The following is an 8,987-nucleotide window of genomic DNA, read 5'->3' as shown; positions in this document are numbered from 1 at the left end:
TACAAATATACATGTGTCGTTCTTATGTTTCAGTCTTGCAGATATTGTTTTCCTAAGTTTTTCTATTTTTATATTAATATGCAGATATTGATGATCAAACAGAACTTCCAAACGGCAAAATGTTGAATATCTCAAACACAGAAAGATGGGCAATATATAATGCTTTGTTGGAGAGAAGTCAAAATGGAGAACTAGAGAAAGATACTACGCGGGAAGTTTCTGATTTGTTTTTGGTACCTATCCGAACAGTGCAAAGGATATGGAAACAGGCAAAAGACACTTCAAATGATGAAGAAGTCAATGTATCGCACAAAAAAACCGGACACTGTGGTCGTAAGAAAATTCCACTTGATTTAAATCAAGTTATGGAAATTCCGTTTCGCAAGAGAACGTCACTACGGTCGCTTTCAATGGGTTTGGGCATTGCTACTTCGACATTACATAAACGTGTCAAAGAAGGTATCCTTTGACGCCATACTAATGCTATCAAACCAGGTTTAAGTGATGAGAATATGAGAGCTAGATTGATGTTCTGTTTGTCTATGTTGGAAAAGGACACTTTGGCTCATGAACCAAAATTCGTTGATATGTACAATATTGTACGTATTGACGAAAAATGGTTTTACATGACAAAGAAAACAGAGAAGTATTATGTGGTTCCCGAAGAAGAGGTGCCTCATCGTACAGGTCAAAGTAAGAACCACATTACGAAAGTTATGTTTTTAGCGGTGATGGCTCGACCAAGATTTGACGATGAAGGAAATGAGACATTTTCTGGAAAAATAGGAATATTTCCTTTTGTCACCCTTCAACCAGCTCAAAGGCGAAGTAAAAAACCGAGAAGCCGGAACTTTAGAGCTAAAAGCATTAACCTCCATCAAAAGAGAAGATATAAAAGCGTATTTGATTGAAAAGGTTATTCCGATAATTCATGAAAGATGGCCAATTGAAGATCGGGAGAAGACTATTTTCATTCAACAAGACAATGCTAGGACGCATGTTGGAAGCGATGATAAAGAATTTCAAGAAGCTGCGTCTAAAAACGGTTTGATATACGTTTAATGTGCCAGCCACCAAATTCACCTTATTTAAATATTTTAGATCTGAGTTTTTTTAGTGCGATCCAATCACTACAACACCAAGCATGTCCGAATACCGTAGAAGCTCTTGTTCATGCCGTGGAAGATTCATTTGATGAATACCCCACAGAAAGGGTAAATTTTTTTTTTGACCCTTCAAACTTGCATGAAAGTTATCATGAAAGTTGGAGGGGAAAACAAATATAAAATCCCACATATGAAAAAAGCTACGCTCGATAGAGAAGGTCGTCTTCCTCTTCAAATAAGTTGTGATGTTTCACTAGTCCGAAGTGTAATAGATACACTAGCTTCATCTTCATGATTTTGTTAAATTGTTGAACTATCGTTGGATTTTTTTTATTTATTCAGATTTCTTGTGGTTTTATTATATATATTAATGTTTTTTAATTGAATATTTTTTTTGTTATTTTTTTATTTTACATAAAATTGTTTTGTGAATAAAAATTGAATAAAATACCTTAACAACGACTAGACAAAAAACCTTTGTCAAACATAATTTGTCACTTCATTATAAACAAAAAGACATTTATCAAAATAAACAAATATGGATAGATCTTAAATTTAACAAATCGAGTTCTTAAAATAGTTTTCCATTAGTAAACTTTTATTAAAAAAAATAGAACAAATGAATAACAAAAAATGTAGACTTGCGAAATTATATTTCACATATTTATTCTTACTAAATAACTTCCAATAATACAATAGAATAAGATTTGGATTTAAAAAAAATGTGGGAGATAAATCTTCAACATTTCAAGTAGATTTCTTCAGTTGCTATGTCAGGGTGAAGTTCCCCTTCATCATAGAAGAACAACTTATTCAAATCGAAGTCGTGATTGACACCGAAAAAAATCTTGTAAACTGGTAGATCATCTTTATCTTTGGTCTCCTCTTTGTCTTTGGTCTCCTCTTTCTCGTTGATCTCTCCATTCTTCATTTTTGTGTATAAGCTTAGTAGAGAATAAAAATAGCAGATGGATTATATAGTGGAGCGATGAAGTTTTATAATTAATTTTTGTGTTGATTCTATTGACTGAAAATGTTAACTTCTTGTAAAAGGTGTAGAGTACGAGTTAATTCCACTGAAACTTGAACTTGTTGACTGAAAAATATGTGGAATGTATAAGGGGTAGATAAAGTCTTTTATAATTATATTATTCATAGTTTTCAGGAAACGTCAAGTATTTTGATACTCCAGAAAAGGTCTAAAACGTCATGTATAAACGAATGGAGGGAGTAAAATTTTGTGGACGGGTTTTTGAAAGAACATACTCATTTTCATCAAAAAATTGTAAAATAATGTTTCATATTTTTTTGTGTGGACGAGTTCTTAACATTTTAAGAGTTTTATTAATCCATATATTTTTTTAGCTTTTTCCAAACCTACAATTTATATGTATGAAGTTTGTTTTGTGTACAAGGAGTTTGATCCAAAAAAAGTTTTGTAGACGGAAAAATAAATGTTTGATTTGTGAATGCAATAGAAAATACAACTACAAACATAGTGGAGTCGCTAAAACTTGAAGATTTATCCAAAAACTGTACCTTTCGGAGCATTTAAATGGTTTTCGGGAGTTCACTTTTCAATATCCCCACTCCTAGAAAGTGCTTTCAAAGCATTACAAGATAAAGAGGTATTTGAAGATAAAGAGAAGAGTCTTTGAGGGAGTTCAAGTCTTCAAGGAGCACAAGTTCACTCGGACTTGGATGAAAGGCGCCATGTCCATCTAGACACCAAGACAACTCCAGCCACCAGTAACCACCGCCCATGTTCTCTTCAGCCCAGAAAAAGTCGTTCCACCGCTACAACCTCCAAACAAAAACCCAGAAAAGATGAAAAAATGTTCAGACCAAAGTTTTAATCTTTTATTCCTAAACCTAAAATTCTCCGACGAAGTCTCAAACTTTGACCCATTAAACAGCAAGCCTACTTTGCATCTGAACAACCTTTATCTACCCAGGTTGTTGAATTTTAGAATGACCCACAAATTTTTTTTATCGATTAAGTGTTTATGGACAGAATAAAAATGTGGACATGGATGTATATAAAACGTGGACATGGACACAATTGATCAAACCCATATTTTATAGATAAAAGCTCCAAATCAAGAGCTAGAGAGCCAACATGGGTTTTTATGAAATCTTAACATTACTAAGTGTATTCCTGCAACATAAGTTAAGAATACCAACATACAAAAATATACCAGTGAACACAAAAAGAATATATTACCAATAACAACCTCGTAGAACTAGTTTTGACTCCATAGAAGAGGTTAAAAAGGCATGGCCTTTTGGAATAGATTCAAAGAGATGAAGCAAATAAAACATCTGGAATTTTATTACAGCATTTGGACATCGGTGGCGAGACCAGAAACGCCTACGAATACACGATCGTGGATCATGGAGATTCTCTGGAAATCGGTGGCGATTGTCTATAGCTGCAAACTGAGCCTACGGATCACTAGCGAGGACATGGATACAATTGATCAAACAGATATACAGAACCATACTTTCGGAAAAAAAAGAAATATATCGGAAGAACAAAACCTCATGTTGCGGTTTGCGATGGGGTTGGTTCATCAGAAGTCTTGGATTTCATCTCTTTTTTTGTTTGGCTTCGATTTCGTCATGGTTCGTGTGAAGATATTAAAAGGGTTTTCAGAGAATTATCGGGAAGCGGAGAAAGATGGGTAGAAACTAGGAGAGGGAATGACGGAAACAAAACAAGCATCGAACAATCTGGGTTCATGGCGTGCTTCGACGGACGATGAAGGAAGAATGAGAGAGATTCGAAATTAGAGTTGGGAATTTGGGAAAGGGAAAGTGGATATGAGTTTTGAAATCGGGAATGGAGAGAGAATATGTGACTTGTGACTTTTCAATAAATAAGAAATAGTCTTTTAATTATAAGATTCTCGGTTAGTTATCTGGTTAGGCTAGCTTTAGTTAGATGAGATATTTGGTCTACTTTAAGGGCATGAAAGACAATACACATCCATAAAGTGTCTGACCAGTAGGATGTGTCTATATGTAGGTCTGGCTTGCGGGTCAAACCCGCACCGCTGACCCGCTAACCCGCGGGTTACAATTTTTTTTTGTCAAAAAATTCGATCCGCACAACCCGCGAACAAATAAATTTGTACCCGCACCCGCGAACAAATAAATTTGTACCCGCACCCGCGAACAAATAAATTTGTACCCGCACCCGCCCCGCTTATTTTTGCGGGTAACCCGCGGGACACGCGGGTTATATATTATATTTTAAAAAATATTTATTTAATTTAGTATTTGTAAAATATAATATAAATAATATATTTATAATTAAAATTTAAAATATTTTAAATTATTTTGATTGTTATTTTAAAAAATTCTCGTATTTTCTTTTAAAAATATACATTTTTACAAAAAAAAATATCTTTTAAAAAAAAAGTTTTTAAAAACAAAAAATTGCGGGTTGGCGGGTACCCGCGTTTTAAAATCCACCAACCCGTATCCGCCCCGCATAAAATGCTCATAACCCGCATCCGCACCCGTAAATCGATATTTCCAAATTGTTCGACTCGCACCCGCCCTGCGGCGGGTCAAACAGGCCGGGCCCCGCAGCGGGTCAAACAGGCCGGGCCCCGCGGGTAAAGACTCATATTTCCAGGCCTATCTATATGTGTAATTCACAAGTCATAATGTGTCTTAGAAAATAAAAAATTCACAAATAAACAGAAACCGAATAACATGTATCGAGCTGACCCGAAAAAATGAATTTAAACTCAATCTAATCAAACATAAATATCTATATGGATCTTGTTGTATGGTATTTCATATTTTATTTAAACCAAAACAAATACGTGAAAGTTTAAAACCCAAAAAAGCTATGCCATATCTAAACTTAATTCCAAATAAATACTCCAAAAGTATTCTAAGATTCAAATAAGTATCTTAAGTATATTTTTCTATTTGGTCAAATAATAAAGTTTTATTTTTTGTCAATCGCATTAGAAGTTTAATTACGAATATGTTTGCTTATGAATTAAAACAATGTTTTCTATTTTTGAAGTTTAGATAGTGTTTTCAATGTTTATAAAGGATCTTTTTGTTTACGTGTGGCTTGACATGCGACTAGATTTATGTTAGTTTCTATTTTTAACTTTGTTTTCTAAGTTTAAATAATGTGCACTTCTGAATATCACTTAACTTTTGTTAGTGTAAATTGTTTAAAATTGCCAAGTTTATGAATTAACTGTGTACTTTCGAATCACAAACAAGCATTTGGATAGTTGAAATCCAAACTAGAATTTAAAACAGATTTGGCAGGTTGTAATTCCAGATATATATTTGAGATTTCAAATATATTGTCGGGTTCTACTTTTATTTCATGGTTTCGGATGTATATTCGGATTTCCGATACAAAATACATGCACTTGTTATGAACATGTAAAAAGTTTCGGCACCGAATTTGACATATAACGTAAATATAAATCATGTGGAGCCCACTGTCACTATGCATGCACAGTAACTTCAACTTTTTCACTTCTATATAAATCGATCATTTCGATCGATTGTAAAATCATCTCTAAAAACATAATCTTTCCTCCCTTATAATAAAATCTCTCTCTATTCCAGTGTTATCTTCTTCGTACGGGTATAAAATTTTGCTTTGTTTAAATTCCCGCGATTCAATAAAATTTTATTTCTTTTTATAACACGTTATCAGCACGATCACTCTGCGATTCGGTAAAATTTATTTGTATCATTTATACCCTGTTATAAAGGTCGGTATACCGCCTCTACTATTATTTATTAATATTTTAATTAATTTATTGGTCGGCCGAGCCGCCTTATATTCTATTTATTGTTAACTGGACTGCCTAGCCGCCTTTATTTTCTGTTTGTTGTTAACTGGTCGGCTGAGCCGCCTTATATTTTGTTTATTGCTAATTGGTCGGCCGAGCCGCCGTATAATTTATTTATTACTCTGCATTGATCGGCGGAGACGTCATATGATTTTTTGTCATAACATAAATATTTCATTGCCATAATTTTTTACATTTATGAAATTTTATAGATTTGATTGACTGTTTAATACGATATTTTAGACTGATTTTTTGTGCACTCGATTTGACCCCAACGGTCACTAAGAAAATTTTTCAAAAAATTTTCCCTTTCTCCAACGGTCATGAACAGTAATTTTCATCTATAAATACAACTCATTTTCACTCCATTTCATCATCCAAAACATTTCATCTTCTCTCGAAAATTTCAAATCGCTCTCCTCCGATTTTTCATTTCAAGAAAGATGATTCGCGCACTTTTGTTTTTATGTGCCATTTTTATTTGTGTTTCTATTTATGGTTTATTCGTTGGAGAATTTACTCCGAGTGAATTTAAGATAAATATCGGTTTAATTTTCTTTACATCGCTTCTCCTTGTAATTGCTTTCATGATTAATGTAAACGGTTTTTAAATTATGAAGTTCTAATAAAATTATTATTTTGTGTTTTAGAAATACAAATGGCAAACATCGAGAAACTCCAGTTCCCGGCCCTGAAAATAACTGGCGAAAATTACGTCGGATGAGTCACAAACGTGAAACCATATCTGGTGATGAAAAAGATAACCGAAACAATTGTAATCGGTAACAAATCACCACCCGAGCATATAGCCGAAGCGATAATCTTCCTGAAGAAGCATTTAGATGAAAATCTAACGCACGACTATGCAAACGTCGAGGACCCAGCTGAATTGTGGCAAACTTTAAAAGAAAGGTTCGATAACCAGAGACAAATCAACCTTCCTCACGCTCTAGAAGAGTGGAAAAATCTGAGGTTCCAAGATTTTCAAAAGGTTGAGGATTACAATTCCGCTGTCCTGAGGATAGTTGCAGTCCTGAAGTATTGTGGTAATCATGTCTCCGAGGCAGAAATGATGAATAAAATATATAACACTTTCCACAAACAGCTTCACTTCTTGCCCGAAATTTACAGAAAATGCGGGTACACAAGATTTTCTGAATTGATGGTTGCGCTCATGTTGGCTGAAAAAAACAATGAGCTCTTAATCAAAAACCACAATTCCCGACCTACGGGAGCCAAAGCATTCCCTGAAGTGAATGCTACGGCGGTAGAAAATTCAGAAAGAAGGAACCAGACCAAACGAGGTTATAGTCGCCGCTTCAATAATAAACGTGGAAAAGCTTACAATCCCAAATGGAAGGAATCTAACAAGTGGGTTAGATCCGAACAAGTTTCTAAGGGAAAAGAAACTCAAGAGGATACCACCCAGAAGCGTGGGACAGTGTGTTACAGATGTGGATGTAAAGGACATTGGTCCCGTACCTGTCGTACTCCTCCACATCTCTGTAAGTTATATCAAGAGTCCACGAAAGGCAAAGCTAAAGAAGTGAACCTCACTGAAAACTTTGAAGGGACATCGTACCTCGATGCCTCCGACTTCGCTAATGAGCTGGACTAGATTACTCCTGAAGAGAGCCGAAATGCTTATAATAAGACTATTGAATAGTTTTCAATATTGTCATGTATAATTATTACATTTCCTGTTTTTAAACAAATAATGATGTTTTAACATCACCTTAATGTATAATTATTGTGTGTTTCCTTATATGATTATTATATGAATGAATTTTATGTTTCTCTTTTATTAATATTTATGACAATTTCAGAAATGGATCAGAATGCTAATGAAGCAAAATCCAAGAAACGGATTCGTGAAATATGCATACCAGATAGTGGAACAACGCACACTATTCTGAGACAAAAGTGATATTTCTCCGATATAAAACCGACAAGAATTATCGTCAATACAATATCAGGTCCTGCAGACGTGATTGAAGGGACTGGTAAAGCAAACTTTACGTTGCCGAATGGAACAAAATTTTCCATAAATAATGCTCTATATTCTCCAAGTTCGAAAAGGAATTTGTTGAGTTTTAAAGACATATATCTTCACGGATATGATACTCAGTCTGCAACTGAGGATGAAAAGAAATACATGTATGTAACCTCTGAGAAATGTGGCAGAAAACACATATTGGAAAAGTTTCCAGAACTTCCTTCTGGGCTACACCATACTTATATCGATAAAATCGAATCAAATCTTGCAGTAAAACGGAACCCAGAAGAGTTTACATTATGGCATGATCGCCTTGGCCATCCAGGCACTACAATGATGCGTAAAATCATAGAAAGTTCACATGGTCATTCACTGAAAATCCAGGAGATTTCTCAAGGGAATAAAATGACATGTGTTGCCTGTTCTCTAGGAAAATTGATCGTAAGGCCATCGCCAACCAAAATCGATAAAGAATTACCAAAGTTCCTTGAAAGAATTCAAGGCGATATATGTGGACCTATACACCCACCTTGTGGACCATTCCACTATTTTATGGTATTAATTGACGCATCCAGTAAATGGTCACACGTTTGTCTATTATCATCTCGAAATATGGCATTTGCGAGATTTCTAACTCAGATAATCAAACTGCGAGCACTGTTTCCTGATTATACTATTAAAAGAGTTAGACTAGACAACGCTGGTGAATTCACATCCCAAGCATTCAATGACTATTGTATGGTAATGGGAATTGAAGTTGAACATTCGGTTGCTTATGTTCATACGCAAAATGGTTTGGCTGAATCTTTAATTAAGCGTCTGCAATTGATTGCAAGACCATTGATCATGAGATCAAAACTTCCAACCTCTGTATGGGGACATGCCATTTTGCATGCAGAAGCACTCATTCGGATCAGACCGAGTGCATACCATAAGTATTCCCCACTACAGTTAGCGTTTGGTCGAGAACCAAACATTTCCCATTTTAGAATCTTTGGTTGTGCGGTATATGTGCCTGTAGCACCACCACAACGTACAAAGATG

Source organism: Brassica napus, chromosome C7 (genome assembly GCF_020379485.1).
Source record: "Brassica napus cultivar Da-Ae chromosome C7, Da-Ae, whole genome shotgun sequence".
Taxonomy (NCBI): Eukaryota; Viridiplantae; Streptophyta; class Magnoliopsida; order Brassicales; family Brassicaceae; genus Brassica; species Brassica napus.
Note: the sequence above shows the minus strand (reverse complement) of the source record.